The sequence below is a fragment of the Rhinopithecus roxellana genome, chromosome 17, assembly GCF_007565055.1.
Source record: "Rhinopithecus roxellana isolate Shanxi Qingling chromosome 17, ASM756505v1, whole genome shotgun sequence".
Classification (NCBI taxonomy): Eukaryota; Metazoa; Chordata; class Mammalia; order Primates; family Cercopithecidae; genus Rhinopithecus; species Rhinopithecus roxellana.
Genome location: NC_044565.1, coordinates 11098238 through 11113556, shown reverse-complemented (window position 1 = coordinate 11113556; position 15319 = coordinate 11098238). Strand labels below are relative to the sequence as shown.

At 42.6% G+C, this 15319-nt stretch overlaps 1 pseudogene; it reads left to right on the top strand.

Moving 5' to 3' along the window:
* The first annotated feature begins 630 nt into the window (after window positions 1–630).
* LOC104659111 lies at window positions 631–8403 on the top strand (annotated as a pseudogene).
* Window positions 8404–15319: the final 6916 nt, after the last annotated feature.

Here is a 15319-nt window from a genome sequence, read left to right as displayed (position 1 = left end):
ATGACAATGTACCCCAACTATATGACAGCTCCATCCCTGCCCATCCCTGGGCCATCCCATCCCATAATATGTATCATACTTATATTTTCTTTCTTATGCGGCTCCTACAACCTCTGCCTCCTTTCTCCCCATTTAAAACCTTCTTATGAACAGATTTCTCTGACTTGCTTCTGGCTTTTTTGTATCTTGATTTTCCAGCTCTGCCTAGTCCCTTTGGATAGATGATTTAACTGGATTCTTTCCCATAGCATCACCCTTAGACCTAGGACCTATGTTTTAGAGGGTTCTTCTTTGGGGAAATCTATGGTCCCTAAGGGATGTGCCCATCGGGAGTCCAAACTTCCTTCTGGGTCATATTGCAGGTAACTGGGACCCTGGAATTTCCTGTCCAAACAGTCCTTATCCTGATTCCAGGGCCTGGACAAGCAGTTCCTCTGGGTCTGGAGAGGGGACCTTGCTGTCTGTGAGTGAACTCCCAGGCCTGAGGCTTGGCTGAGGGCAGTGCACAGGGCTTTTTGAGATGCAGGATGGAGCCAAGGCCAGGAAGAGAAGGGGGAATACCGGGGGCTGGGATCCTCTGTTTGTACTCCTGCCCTGGCCTGGCTAATCCTAGAGGTTCCAGGTATGAAGATGAATGAGATCCAGTCGCTGGACCAAAGGAACATCAAGAACACAAGTAAACCAGGGATCGAAGTTGAACTGAAGATTGTTTCTTTCTTCTGTCTAAAGCCCAGAGCCTGGAGCAGCCTTCAATGTGCTGCTCTCTACTCCCTCTGAATGACCTGCACCTCCCCAGCAGGAGGCAACCCCGCCTCAAAGGGTTGCCCTCTTAAAACGCTCTCCAGTTCATCAAGACCCCAATCTTACAACTGGGGCTCATCTCAGAAGAGGAAGAGGGCAGTAAGACGGTGCTATCTCTTCCCTCTCTGCCTCAGCTTCTTCATCTATCAAGTGGAAGTCATAACTGCCCCCTTACTTCCCCAGGATTACTTTGAGGATAAAATTAGAATTGATCACCTGATTGCCCAACATTTGAGGCTATTCTAAGCAACCGCCTCTCAAAGAGTAGTGCAAGAAAGAGCTAATCTGGGGTTACAGACACTGATACTCTGGACTACACATTAAGCTCTAGCCATGCCAAATTCTTGAGTCAGTGCTGGTTTTCCATGTCACCCAGCATGCCTCAGGACTAATGCCCCCCAGTATGTACTCAACAGATGAAAGAATTTAATCTTAGTCCAAGCAGACTATAATCTGGGAAGACAGATCTCCAACAAGGGCTTACTCTAGCTGTGGGGAGACAGGCACACTTCTACTCTGTTCATGAAAATGCAAAATGGTACAGGCCTTTGGGAAAGTATGTTGGTAATATACATCAAAAGTACACACGCAATTACTCTTTGACCTTGCAAATCCATTTCTGGGAATCCACAGATATACATTCTTATGAGATGACGCATGTACAAAGTTAGTTATGACACCACAGGTTGTAACAGCAAAAGATTAGAAATAGCCCCAGGCTCCATAAATAGAGATTAGTTAAATATACTGTGATGCAGCCTTTTTTTTTTTTTTTTTTTTTTTTTTTGAGACGGAGTCTCACTATGTCGCCCAGGCTGGAGTGCAGTGGCCGGATCTCAGCTCACTGCAAGCTCCGCCTCCCGGGTTCACGCCATTCTCCTGCCTCAGCCTCCCGAGTAGCTGGGATTACAGGCGCCCGCCACCATGCCCGGCTAGTTTTTTGTATTTTTTAGTAGAGACGGGGTTTCACTGTGTTAGCCAGGATGGTCTCGATCTCCTGACCTCGTGATCTGCCCGCCTCGGCCTCCCAAAGTGCTGGGATTACAGGCTTGAGCCACCGCGCCCGGCAGTGATGCAGCCTTATAACACCATACCTTAAAACAGAACAAGGATACTTTTTATGCATTGATGTGGAAGGATCTCCTTGATATATTGTTTATGTAAAAAATAATGGAAATAAGAATGCATTTTAACATTTTAATTTTTTCTTTCTTTTCTAAAAATATTTTTTATTTCCATTGGTTTTTGGTGAACAGATGGTGATTTGATTACATGAGTAAGTTCTTTAGTGGTGATTTGTGAGATTTTGGTGTACCCATCACCTGAGCAGTATACACTGAACCCAATTTGTAGTTTTTTTATCCTTCACCCCCTTCCTACATTTTTATATTTGATTGTATTTTCACAAAGAAACACTAGAAGTGTACAAAAGAAATTGATAAGAGAGGCAGGCCGGGTGCGGTGGCTCATGGCTGTAATCTCAGCACTTTGGGAGGCCGAGGCGGGTGGATCACCTGAGGTCAAGAGTTTGAGACCAGCCTGGCCAACATGGTGAAAACCCATCTCAACTAAAAGTGCAAAAAAATTAGCTGGGCATGGTGGCATGCACATGTAGTCCCAGCTACTTGGGAGACTGAGGCACGAGGATCGCTTGAGCCTGGGCGGTGGAGTTTGCAGTAAGCCAAGATCACACCACTGTACTCCAGCCTGAGTGAAAGAGTGAGACTCCATCTCAATTTAAAAAGAAAAGAAAAGAAAAAAAAAAAGAGGCAGGAGAGAGGTTTTTCAGTATACAAACATATATATAATATATATTTTTTAACGTAAATATTTTAACTTTGCAAAAAAGAAATTAATAAAGATTTTTTCAAAATTACTTCAGAATGCCTTCTAAATGGGCAAAGAGTGCTGAACTAGGTGGCAGAGGTTCAGATTCGATCTTGGGTGGGGCCCTGGCTTCCCTGAATTTGCTCAGCTGTAAGACTAGGGTGGCCCTGTATGCTCTCAGTCCCTTACAGCCCTGCTCTTCTATAAATAAGATATTTTCCTGGATCGCACCCTGTGTTATATTACTGCTCCCTTCTGTGCCCTTTCGTTTGTACAGACAGTTTCAAGTTGACTGAGCATGTTTGGCACCAACTACGGGAGAATTCCCAGCATCTCACAATTCATATCTGGTTACTTCCTGCTCTTGGATTATATTTGTCAATTGTCCATGCCATGTACTTTTCCCTTAGGCTTTATTCAGAGGCTTTTAAATTTGCACTTTAACTTGGATTAGTCCTTTTAGAAAGCAATTTGGTCATATAAAAGGTAACTCATTTACTCTTTTGAAAGAGTTTAATACAGCATCCTGTTTATTGGGCAATTACCCTCTATATGACAAAGTCCAGTTGTTTTATTCATTGATTTGGAATTACTTCTATTGAGGGTTGTAGGGATGAGGGAGTAGGGATAACAGAAATCCATGGGTAGAGGATATGGAAGATGAGGTCAGCCAACTGCTCTGCTGCGTTTGGGGAGAAAAGGGCAAGGCTAAGGATGACAAAAAAACAGACAGGGGAGTGCTCTATGCAGAACAGAAGCACTGTTGTGCTCTGAGGTTGTGCAAAGGAGATAATTGAGTGAGAAGCATGGAGACAGAGGCTGAAGGCTCAAGGAGGATAGAGGAGCTCTACGAGTATAAGACACCAACTCTGCAATTGAGTCTGCTCCCAGCTACTTGGGAGGCAACTCAACTCTCACATCTGGCTGGGTGTCTGATGCTGGTGTGGACAGTGTTGGTATAACCTGCTGAGACACCCAGAGATCCCAGCACAACAATTTTCCTCTTTTCATTCCTTAAAAACCATTTTTGTTCAAAAACAAAATTTCATATTAAAAAACTAATTCTCAACCCAGCTATCACACTCCTCAGTATCTACCGAAAGGAGCTGAAAACATATCCACACAAACACCTGCACATGTATGTTTATAACAGCTTCATTCATGATTGCCAAAACCTGGAAGCAACCAAGATGTCCTTTGGGAGGTGAGTGGATAAATAAACTGTGGCACATCCAGACAATAGAATATTATTCAGCACTAAAAAGAAACAGGCTATCAAGCCTTGAAAATGCATAAAGTAACCTTAAATGCATTACTAAGTGGAAGAAGCCAATCTTAATAGGCTACATACTCTATGATTCCAACTATATAATGTTCTTTTTCTTTTTCTTTTTTTTTTTTTTTTTTGACAGAGTTTCCCTCTGTCATCCAGGCTGGAGTACAATGGTGCGATCTTAGCTCATTGCAACCTCCACCTCCTGGGTTCAAGTGATTCTCGTGCCTCAGCCTCCCAAGTAGCTGGGATTACAGGCATGCACAACCATACCCCACTAATTTTTGTATTCTTAGGAGAGACAGGGTTTCGCCATGTTGGCCAGGCTAGTCTCAAACTCCTGGCCTCAAGTGATTCTCCCACCTTGGCCCCTCAGAGTGCTGGGATTACAGGCATGAGCCATCGCATCCAGCCATTCCAACTATAAAACATTCTTCTGGAAAAGGCAGAGACAGTAAAAAGATTAGTTGTTGTCAGGGACTAGCGGGGCGGGAAGGATGAATAAGTGTAGTATGGATGATTTTTAGGGCAATGAAACTACTTAGTATGATATTATAATGGTGGATACATATCATTATACATTTGTCCGAACCCATAGAATGTACAACACCAAGAGTGAATCCTCATGTAAACTATGGACTCTGGGTGATAATGGACTTTGGGTGATAATGATGTGTCAATGTAGGTTCATCAATTTTAACAAATATGCAAACTTTGGTGAAGGACATTGATAATGGGGAAGGCTACGCAACTGCCTCCTATATAAAGGCAGAGGGTTAACGGAAAATCTCTGCACCTTCCTCTCAATTTTGCTGTGAACCTGAAACTGCTCTACAAAATAAAGTCTGTTTTTTAATTCTAATTACTCTCACCCAAACACAATTCTTTTTTTTTTCTCTGTGTTTACTTCCAGGCCCTGATCATAAAAACTTATTGTTCCAGAAATAGAATAATTCTGTAGGTAGATTTCTGATATCTTCATTTAATATTACTTTATAAACCTGTGGCCTGAAAGCCTTCAAAATGATTATTTTAATGACTGAATAATGTTCCGTTGCATACATACACTGTAATTTAGTTAACTATTTCCCTATTATGTTAAAGTTTCTTATATATTTAGCTTTCCTATCCTCAAAAAAATTTCTTTAAAATGAATTATCAGCACCAAGCGAGGTGGCTCACATCTATAATCCCAGCACTTTGGGAGGCTCAGGACAGGCATTTGGCACCAGCCTGGCAACATGGCAAAACCTCATCTCTACAAAAAATACAGAAATTAGCCGGGCATGATGGTGTGCACCTGTCATACCAGCTACTTGGGAGGCTAAGGTGGGAGGATTGCTTGAGCCTGAGAGGTAGAAGCTGCAGTGAGCCAAGATTGTGCCACTGCACTGCAGCCTGGGCAACAGAGCAAGACACTGTCTCAAAAAATAGAAAAAAAAAAAAAAAGAATTCTCCAGGGAAGCATAACTAGGTTAAAGTATATGAACATGACAGATGTTTTCATTACTTTCTTACTTTTTATCTTTCTCAAATTTATCCTATCTTCAGCCATGAAGTTTACTAAGACATTTAGGCAGAGCACTTTTTGTTTCTTGGCCATCATTTGGGGTCAAGATTTCATTTTAAAATGTATTTTAATAAGCTTTTTATACCTCTGATTTAAGTTATCATAACCATTATCTTTATTTTAAAAGTAATGCTATCACATTGATTCATTGAATCCACTGTATTTTTAAGTTCTTTTTTGAAATTTTTCATTGCTATCTATCAATTTTTTTCTTTACCATTTTTTTCTCTAGACTTCATTCTTACAAAGTTATTCCTCCACAATAGAAATGAATACTCTAATCTTTGCTAGTTTTTCCACAACTTGATTTAGAGGTTTAATAAGCTTACAGAGACGGAGTTTAATTTGGTGTGTGGTATATGGCCCCCGGAAAGAGTAAACTAGTCTTGACTGATTGATTGTATTTATTTCACAACGTATAAGTCTCTACCCTGGGAAGTCAGTTTAGTCGCATTATCCCATAGGAGCAGTTCTTTATAGGTTAACCAGTCAATGTACATATTGCTTGGCAAGACTAGGCTTCAGCTTGTCCAGCATGAGTCTTGACTTACACTTCCATATTCCCTACAGAAAGTAGCCCCATGCTTTCCACCTCACAGATGTCCCACAAGTGTTTGTTAATTTTACCTGATTGGCATCAAAATGAAGAGGGCAACACAGAGCTGTTATTTAAAAGAATAAGCCAGAAACTGAATGGTATTGTTTTTAACTATTAGGTTGTGTCGCCATGCATCAGTCTTTCCCAGCTCATTGTTAGCTGGAAATGACTGGGAATGGGAATGCTGGGGGTAAATCCTGGATGGGTGTGGCTAATAAAGAGGATATGGCTGTGGAGCAGATAGACTTGGCTTCAAACTCTGCATTTACTACTTTCTAGCTGGGGACCTTGAGCAAACTGAGCTCTGGGTTCCTCATTTTATAAAAAGAGTTCAAAAGAGCTCTTGGTGTGGTTGAAATGACAGTTTGAAATAATATACTCAGAGCACCTGCCAAGGTGTTTGGCCCCAAGCTGCTCAGTGTCTAACAATGATTATCACCTTCCTTGCTTCCATCATGTGCTGGAAAATCTAAGTGCAATTAAAAAAAAATGAGAGACTGAAGGATGTGAATCCCTATGAGAAAGCATGAATATCAAGAAGGAAGCATAAAAGGTATGAAAGAAGCACGCACACACACATGCACATACACCCACACACACGTGCAACAATTCCAGGCTCAACTGTCTTGGCTGCATATGTTTTATCAAACATAGGAATATATTATAGCCAAGTTGTCTAAACGCTTGTTTATCTGAGTCCATCAGAGCTTATCTGTTAGTAATCTATCTCTAAAAGGCTGAAAGCTTTCCAGTTCATTCTAACACAGCAGTCCCATTTCTGAGAATTTATTTTAAAGTATATCCACACACCTACAAAATAATGGATTTATGGGGTTACTTACTGCAGCAGAAGACTGGAAACACCTCAAATATCTATCACTAGGGAACTGGTTGAATAAATAAACTATAGACACAACCACACAAAGGAACATTCTGTAGCTATAAAAAAAAAAAAAATTAGGAAACACCCCATGAACTGATAGAGGACAATTTCCTTGATTTACGGTTAAAAAGAGCAGGTGGAGCACAGGTTATAAAGCATGCTACCTTTTCTGCAATATTTTCAAGAGCGACAACTTCCCCTTCCCGATCTGCAAAACCACCAACACAGGGCTGACCTTAGGAACCAACGCGGCTTCAGCACTAGGACATTCACGGGCTAAAGAAGAAAAACTATACCATCATCTTACTGGCTGCTTAGGAAGATATTTGACATAATTCAGCATCCATCCTATCCTCTTAAAAGAAAAATATAAAACCCTATTAGTGTTAGAGGTAATGCAAAGACTCCCTCTGTATTACAAACCTATTAGAAACCAAGAGGAAGTGTGAAAAACGATGCTGAAATACTAAATGCGCGCTATAAAATCAGGTTCAAGTCAAGAATGAGTTCTGTCTGGGCCAGTTCTGGAAGTTCCAGCCAACATGCTGAAATAAGGAAAAGAAGAAAAAAACAAATGTATTATTTTCAAATAATGTGATGTTAATCAATGGAAGGTTAGTTAAAATAAGAAATATCAAGCAGGGCGGCCGCGGGGAACAAAGGGCGGGCGGATCTGCGGGGAAGGGGCGGAGCGCGGCCAGGCCAGGCCCGGGGGCTCCGCAAGCTGCAGCTGCCCCCGGGCGCCCCCGCCGGCGCCCCCGCCGCTGAGCCGCGCGGAGAGGAGCCGGCGAGCTAACCCGAGCCAGCCTGCTGGCGTCCCGGAGGCGGCGGCGCAGGGAGGGGCCACAGCGGACAGCTGCACGGCGCGGGGCGCGGCGTTGGTGGCCCTGGCTGGCCCCCGGGCCGGGCAGTGGCGGCCCAGGACCACGCATCTACTTTCAGAGCCCCCGCAGGGCCGCAGGAGAGGGCCCGGGCGGCACGGACGCTGAGGGCCCAGGGAGGCGCCAAGGGAAGGTCACCGTCCAGTATGACCTCAAGGAACTACGGAAGCGCCTCAACCTAGAGAAGTGGATCCTGGAGCAGCTTACGCGCCTCTACGACTGCCAGGAAGAGGAGATCCCAGAACTGGAGATTGATGTGGATGAGCTCCTGGACATGGAGAGTGATGATGCCCGGGCTGCTGGTTGACTGTTACAGACCCACAGAGGCCTTCACCTCTGGCCTGCCGGACAAGATCCGGGGCATGCAGAAGCTGAGCACACCCCAGAAGAAGTGAGGGTCCCCAACCCAGGCGAACAGTGGCTCCCACAGGACAATCGCTGCCCCCCGACCTCGTAGCAACAGCAATACCGGGGGACCCTGCGGCCAGGCCTGGTGCCATGAGCAGGGCTCCTCGTGCCCCTGGCCCAGGAGTCTCTTCCCCTGCCCCCTCAGTTTTCCACTTTTGGGGTTTTTTTTTATTGTTATGAAACTGATGGGACTTTTTGTGTTTTTATATTGACTCTGCAGAGCGGTCCCGTTAATAAAGCTAGGAGATGCCTTTGGTGCAAAAAAAAAAAAAAAGAAAAAAAGAAATATCGGCCGGGCGCGGTGGCTCAAGCCTGTAATCCCAGCACTTTGGGAGGCCGAGACGGGCGGATCACGAGGTCAGGAGATCGAGACCATCCTGGCTAACATGGTGAAACCCCTTCTCTACTAAAAAATACAAAAAAACTAGCCGGGCGAGGTGGCGGGCGCCTGTAGTCCCAGCTACTCGGGAGGCTGAGGCAGGAGAATGGCAGTAAACCCGGGAGGCGGAGCTTGCAGTGAGCTGAGATCCGGCCACTGCACTCCAGCCTGGGCGACAGAGCGAGACTCCGTCTCAAAAAAATAAAATAAAATAAAAATAAATAAATAAAAAAATAAAAACTACAAAAAACTAGCCGGGCGAGGTAGCGGCGCCTGTAGTCCCACCTACCCGGGAGGCTGAGGCAGGAGAATGGCTTAAACCCGGGAGGCGGAGCTTGCACTGAGCTGAGATCCGGCCACAGCACTCCAGCCCGGGTGACAGAGCGAGACTCCGTCTCAAAAAAAAAAAAAAAAAAAAAAAAAAAAAAAAAAAAAGAAATATCAAGCAATAGAATCCTACTGTAGGATGATAATATAGAATAACATTTTATGATGGAAAAGTATCCAAGATATAGTATCAAATGGAAGAAGCAGTTTACAAAATAGTATCATACTATATTTAGTTAAAGTATCTATTTATATCCCTATGTTGAATATATACCTAGAGAAAAGTCTGAAAGGAAATCCACCAAAATATATTCAGAGATTGTATCTCTGGCCTATGGGTTTTGAAGTGATTCTTATTTTTATATATTTTTCAGCATGTCCTAAATGCTTTATTATGAGCATATGTATGTAATTTTTCAGAAAAATTTCTTTCACCCACAAACACACACACTCGTATGTGCACATGCAAAACTCATTTCAAGGTCAGTGGGATGAGCTGCATTTCTCTTAAAGTGGTTAGTGTTTGTGACCTAAGGCCACTTTCCAACTCCTACCTTTGTGAAAAACCAAGCTGGTCTGCTCTGCCTGGTCCCTGCACCTCTGAATGGAAGCCTCAGATCTGTGGACTCCAAAAAAGTTTACTCTGGGCTCAATTCCCCAGGTAACCATGGCCCCTGTCCTCAGTACCTATACCTAGTTCTAGCCCTATCCTAGCTGTTTGCAAAGAACCCCCAGCCTTCTGAAGCCTGCCCACCTTGCCTGAGTGAAGATGTGTCCTCCTGGTGACACATCCAACAGAAGCCTTTGCCTCCCCAGTGGGTGAATTTGGAGATCCCTGTGGCAGTCTGAAGCCTCCAAATGCCAGGCTTCTTAGCCCCACAATGGGGCTGAAGGTCATAGGCAGAGCATACCAGTTCCTGTCACCTCATCTCAGGTCTCTTGGGACCTTAAATGTCCCATATATGTATTTCTTCCCTTGGGTCCCTGCCTTGTATTTCAGACGGCTGGTTGGGTGCATTCTGTTACCTCGTTTCTGTTGGCCACATTTCACGAACCCTGTGTCTGCCTTTCCCCATCTCATCTTAGGAACATTGCCAGGCACAAGCTGCTGGTATGTGTGGTGCACCTGATCCTCATTTATTCTCCACCCTGCACCCTGAAGTTGTGAGAAGGCCCCCATCAGGTCTCAATTCCTCTGGGGAGAGGACTGGATTTGCTATCTTCCTGTGTCAACTTGAGTCATAATCCAGCAGCCTGCCCCCAGAGCCTGGTACTTCTTTTGCCTGGTACTTGACCCACACCCCACCAGCTTCCCTCCTGGCCCACTGCCCACCACACCATTGGAGGGTGGTCAGACTCGCTCCGTAAGGCTGGACACCATCACCCCAGACAGGAGCATTCCCATGGCTGCAGCAATGGAGTGACCAAGCCATATATATGTCCAGCATGACTCAGTAGACTGAGATCAAAGCTGGCCTTGATCATCTTGGTACTCTGAAAAATATTGGCATAATTATCCCTCATCTATCCAGAACCATTATGGAAAGTGTCTCCTTTCCATAATTCAGTTATGAACCAGGAATTAATCCACAAATACAAATGCCTTCAAATAGAGTTGCTTTGAACCTGGGAAATCTTTACGTTATACACATTTCCACCTAGCTTGGTTATTTGATTTCTAACTCCAAAACATTTTAGGAAAAGCAAACTAGAAAAAAGGGAAAGCAGCAGCTATGTGGCAGGCCTCAGGAAATGATTGCCTGACAGTTGATAACATGCAAGGTTTGGAAAAGTATGAGACCTCCAAAAGAGGGAGCAAACAGTCCTTTGCATCTGATATTACCACTCAGCACACAACCTCATGTTTATAACGTAACCCCAAGTCACGCATGTGCAAACATGAGTCACCTTCAGCATGCCCCCCGAGGATGCCTAGGTGTTTCCAAACAACTCCCAGACCTCTGAAGACTGCATACCCTGTCCAAAGTTGAGAGGGCTTCCCCATGTAATGCATCCGCCGAAGCTTTTGCATAATCACAGTACGCGAGCAGCACGTTCAGTTCTCATAGTTTGTACTGCAGTTCTCAGAAACAGATGGGAATGCATTTTTAAGGTTGATATACTTACAACAGTAAATATATATTCATATATTTAAAGCACAAATAGTGCTTTATTTGCTGCCTATATCCTTGTTTCTTGAATTAGCTAACGGAGGGGAAAGAAATCTTGACCAATTAATTGTTAATGACATCAGTTTTCTGATGAACTTCGCCTTCCTCATCTCTAAAATGAAGCCAATAATACCTGCCTGAAGCACTTCGGAACACCATGAAAATCTAATAGGATGGCTATGTGAAAGTTCTACAGAAAAGAATAAAGAATGTGTGGTAATTTCCCTTATCTAGATTGGATCATGCATCTAAATTACAGAAGGAAGGAAAACTCCAAGTACACATTACTCAAAGGTTAGAGATTAGGCAAATCTTGAAGACAGACAATTCACAGAATTGGGCACAGCTCAGAGCGGACTTCCACCAGCAGTAGCAACAGGCTATTCTTGGGGAAAAAGCGACACCTACTGCATCTAACTATACTGCATTGGACACAGAAAACCAAGTCTTCAAACTTGTGTTCAACGTTAGTCGGGCATGAGATCCCTACTTCACTATTGCAAAAATAAAAAATTAGAAATAGTCATACTGTATTTCTCCGGAACAATGACAATCTTCTTTCATTTAAAAATAAATGTTTCATATTCAAGTATAATGCATATTATAGATATTTAAAGAAGAACACAAAGATCCTCTAATAACATCATTATCAAACATGTCTTAGAGCTGCTGCCACTGCCATCTTCATTTCTCTTCATTCTTCCATTTTTTTCCTTCATTTATTCTCCTTCCCCACCTCTTCATCATCCTCCTCCTTCCATCTCAATTCATGCACATTGTTAAAAATAAAATAAAAAATAAGATAGTAAATCAAAAGTAAAACCCCTCATCAGGGGTGACCATTGCTAACAGTTTGTTGTGTGCTATGCCACACAATTTTATGACCATGGAAATACATATCTATTACAAACTATTATAAGATAGTACTGGTTGTCATTGCTCTCCAGCCAAAGATCACTGGGAACACACCTGTAGTCAAGCAAGTTGGGGTTATTACTCTTTGCTGTGGGGGAGAATGCATGGCATGGGGAACTGTGGGGTGTTTCAGTAAGAGGGTGCTAGAAAGAACTTATTATGGGACTCAGGCTTGTGCTAGGGAGTTTGCAGAAGGATTTAAGGAAGCAGGGTAATTCTGTGGGTGGGTATCTTAACAACTCTCATCCGGAAGGAGGGAAGACTGCTGCAAAGCTAAAGCCAGTGAAGAACTGGTAAAGAAGCAGCAGTCATTCCTCTTAGCCGGGACAGGAGGCTGCTCGGTCATTTTGTGGTCTGGACAATGTTCCTGTTTTGCCTGCATTCACATGTGATTACAGAGTGATCTCATTTTTTTCTTCATCTATCATCGGCACTGAGTGTCCTTATCTGATGTTGGTGTTCTATGAAATCCTTTATGTTCAACAGGAAAACACTGAGGCTATGAGTGTCAGGCCAACTCCCATCTGTCAGGGACCACTTTTCTCTTTCTTATTGTTTTCTCTTTTTTTGCTTAACAATGTGGACATTTTTTCATGTCAATACTGAAGCTAATTTAACCAAATTTCTATTGTTGAATAATTGATTTTTTCCCAACATTTCAGGCTTATAATTAATATAAAATAAAAATCTTTAGAAGTAGGTCTTTGCACACTTATACTGCTATTTCCTTAAAATAAATATCTAAAAGTGTAGTTACTGGATCAAACAATATATACACTTTAAAGTTTTCAATAGATATTACCAGAATGCCCTCCATAGAGTGTGTACTAATTTCATTTCCAACAATAGTATAGAATACCCACTCTCCACAAATCCTTATTTGGGGAGCACACAAAGTCACCAACCTTTTTTTCTTGTCTTTTCTGGTTCCATAGAGAGAAAAACATCTTATTTTAAAGTGTTTTATTATGTAAAATTTGATACACACAAAAGACAAAATGAGGCATGTATATGTCTCACTAGACTACACTACATTAGACTGTCTCAGTAGCTTCAGGGGAGTCTGGTTAGGTGGTACAAATGCTTTGATTGGCATCTCAAACCTGTTTCTCAAGCTGCTAGTTAAGAAGAGAGGTCAGTAGAATGAGGTATCTTTGGGTTCCTCAGATTTGGAACACACCTTAACAATAGCACCTTTCAAAGTGTGTTGCTGTCTGCTTACTCATCTGCCTACCCCTGAATTATGAGCTTTAAGGGGACAGGGACTATGTCTTACTCACTTTTGTGTCTCCAGAATCTAGCCCAGAACCTGACCTAAATAGACCTAAATTAATATTTAATGAACACCCCCAATCTATTTTTTAAAAATCAATTGATACACAAGTAGTTGGGGGTGATAAATTAGCTATAGATTTTCTATGTAAGAAACATACTTATACGTAAATTTCAATTTGTCCAACTACTCTGTTGGAATAATTCCTACAGATTGGAACTGCCAGGGCAAAGTATATACAAGATCTAAATTTTGAGTAAATTTCGCAAAACTGGCCGGGCGCGGTGGCTCAAGCCTGTAATCTAAGCACTTTGGGAGGCCGAGACAGGTGGATCACGAGGTCAGGAGATCGAGACCATCCTGGCTAACACGGTGAAACCCCGTCTCTACTAAAAAACACAAAAAACTAGCCGGGTGAGGTGGCGGGCGCTTGTAGTCCCAGCTACTCGGGAGGCTGAGGCAGGAGAATGGCGTAAACCCGGGAGGCGGAGCTTGCAGTGAGCTGAGATCCAGCCACTGCACTCCAGCCCGGGCCACAGAGCAAGACTCCGTCTCAAAAAAAAAAAAAAAAAAAAAAAAAAAAAAAAAAAAAAATTCCCAAAACTGGAGTAAATTTTCCCAGTGTTTAAGAGTTCCTTATTTCCAAGTATTCTATACAAATGTTAGATTTCTGTATTTGTGATCATTGATAATGTAATATTACAAAGAAATTGCTTTTTCATCTATTAATGTTAAGCTACATCATCTTCATATCACCTTATTAATCATTTGCATTATTTCATTTTCCTCTGTTTCTTTTATTTTCATTTCCCCTTTAATGTTAGTCTCTTTGTTACTGATTTCTAAGAGCTCATTTATGATTAAGAAGGTTAACATTTTTTCAAGTATTGCAAATGAAATACCATGTTTTTCTCATTTATTTTACTGTGGTGTTTTAATGTTGGGTTGTGCAGAAGTTACATATTGAAATATGATCATGTTCTGTTTTACATATATGAAATGAACAATGAGTAAAGGAGGGAACACCGCTCCACTCTAGGAAGGCAAGACCCAGTTCTTGGAAGTTGATCCCTAATGGGCACTATTTGGGTACTTTGTAACTGCAGGGGTTCTGAGCACAAGCTTTGGAATCTGAAAGACCTGGGTTTTAGTCACAACTCAACTACAAACTAACTGTATGACCCCGAGCAAGTTATTTCTCCTTCGAGCCTCAGTTTCACTGGCCGACAATGTGGCTAACAACACCAGTCTTTCTGAGATTGAGCTTGATGTATAAAATGTTTAGCTCAATGCCCACACCATATCTAGTACATTATTATATTTTAGGGCATTATTATTATTATTATTAAAGGCAACTATGATTAAGGAATTTATGCTTGCAAAGTGGTGTTGTGCCTTCCAGGGATACCTTTATTCTTTCACTCTGAAAGAAAGAGCGGAGAGGCCCTACCTGTGGACAACCAGACACAAATTAGGGCCCAAAGCAAAGAAGGGTCCAGGATGGAGGTCAGAACATAGAAAGGGAGAGGTCGTTTGAAGTCTAGGAGGACACCCTAAATCTGGCCCTTGAAAACCATGATCCCAGGGGCTGCCACTTGGTACTGCAGAACCACAAGAGCTGGGAGCTAAGTGGTCTCCTATAGGAATACTGACCAGTGGATGGTGTTGGCCTCTCAGCAGGACCTGCATTCTTTCCATTACCTGGTGTGTCAGCTCGGCAATGGCCATATTCATTCACTCAATAAATATTGAGCATCTACTATGTGTCAGGCACTGTTCACTGTTCTAAGCACTGGGGATACAACAGTGAACAAAACAGCCATAGTCCAGGCTTTCATGGAGTTTGCAATCTAACAAGAAGGAAAATAATTTAAATAAACAAGCAAACAAGAAAATACAAATTAATGATATGCTATGCTGAGAATTAAAATAGGAGGATGTGATAGGAAGTAACTGGGAGCTATTTTATACGAAGTAATCAGAGTGGGCCTCTTTATGGAGGCAACGTTTAAG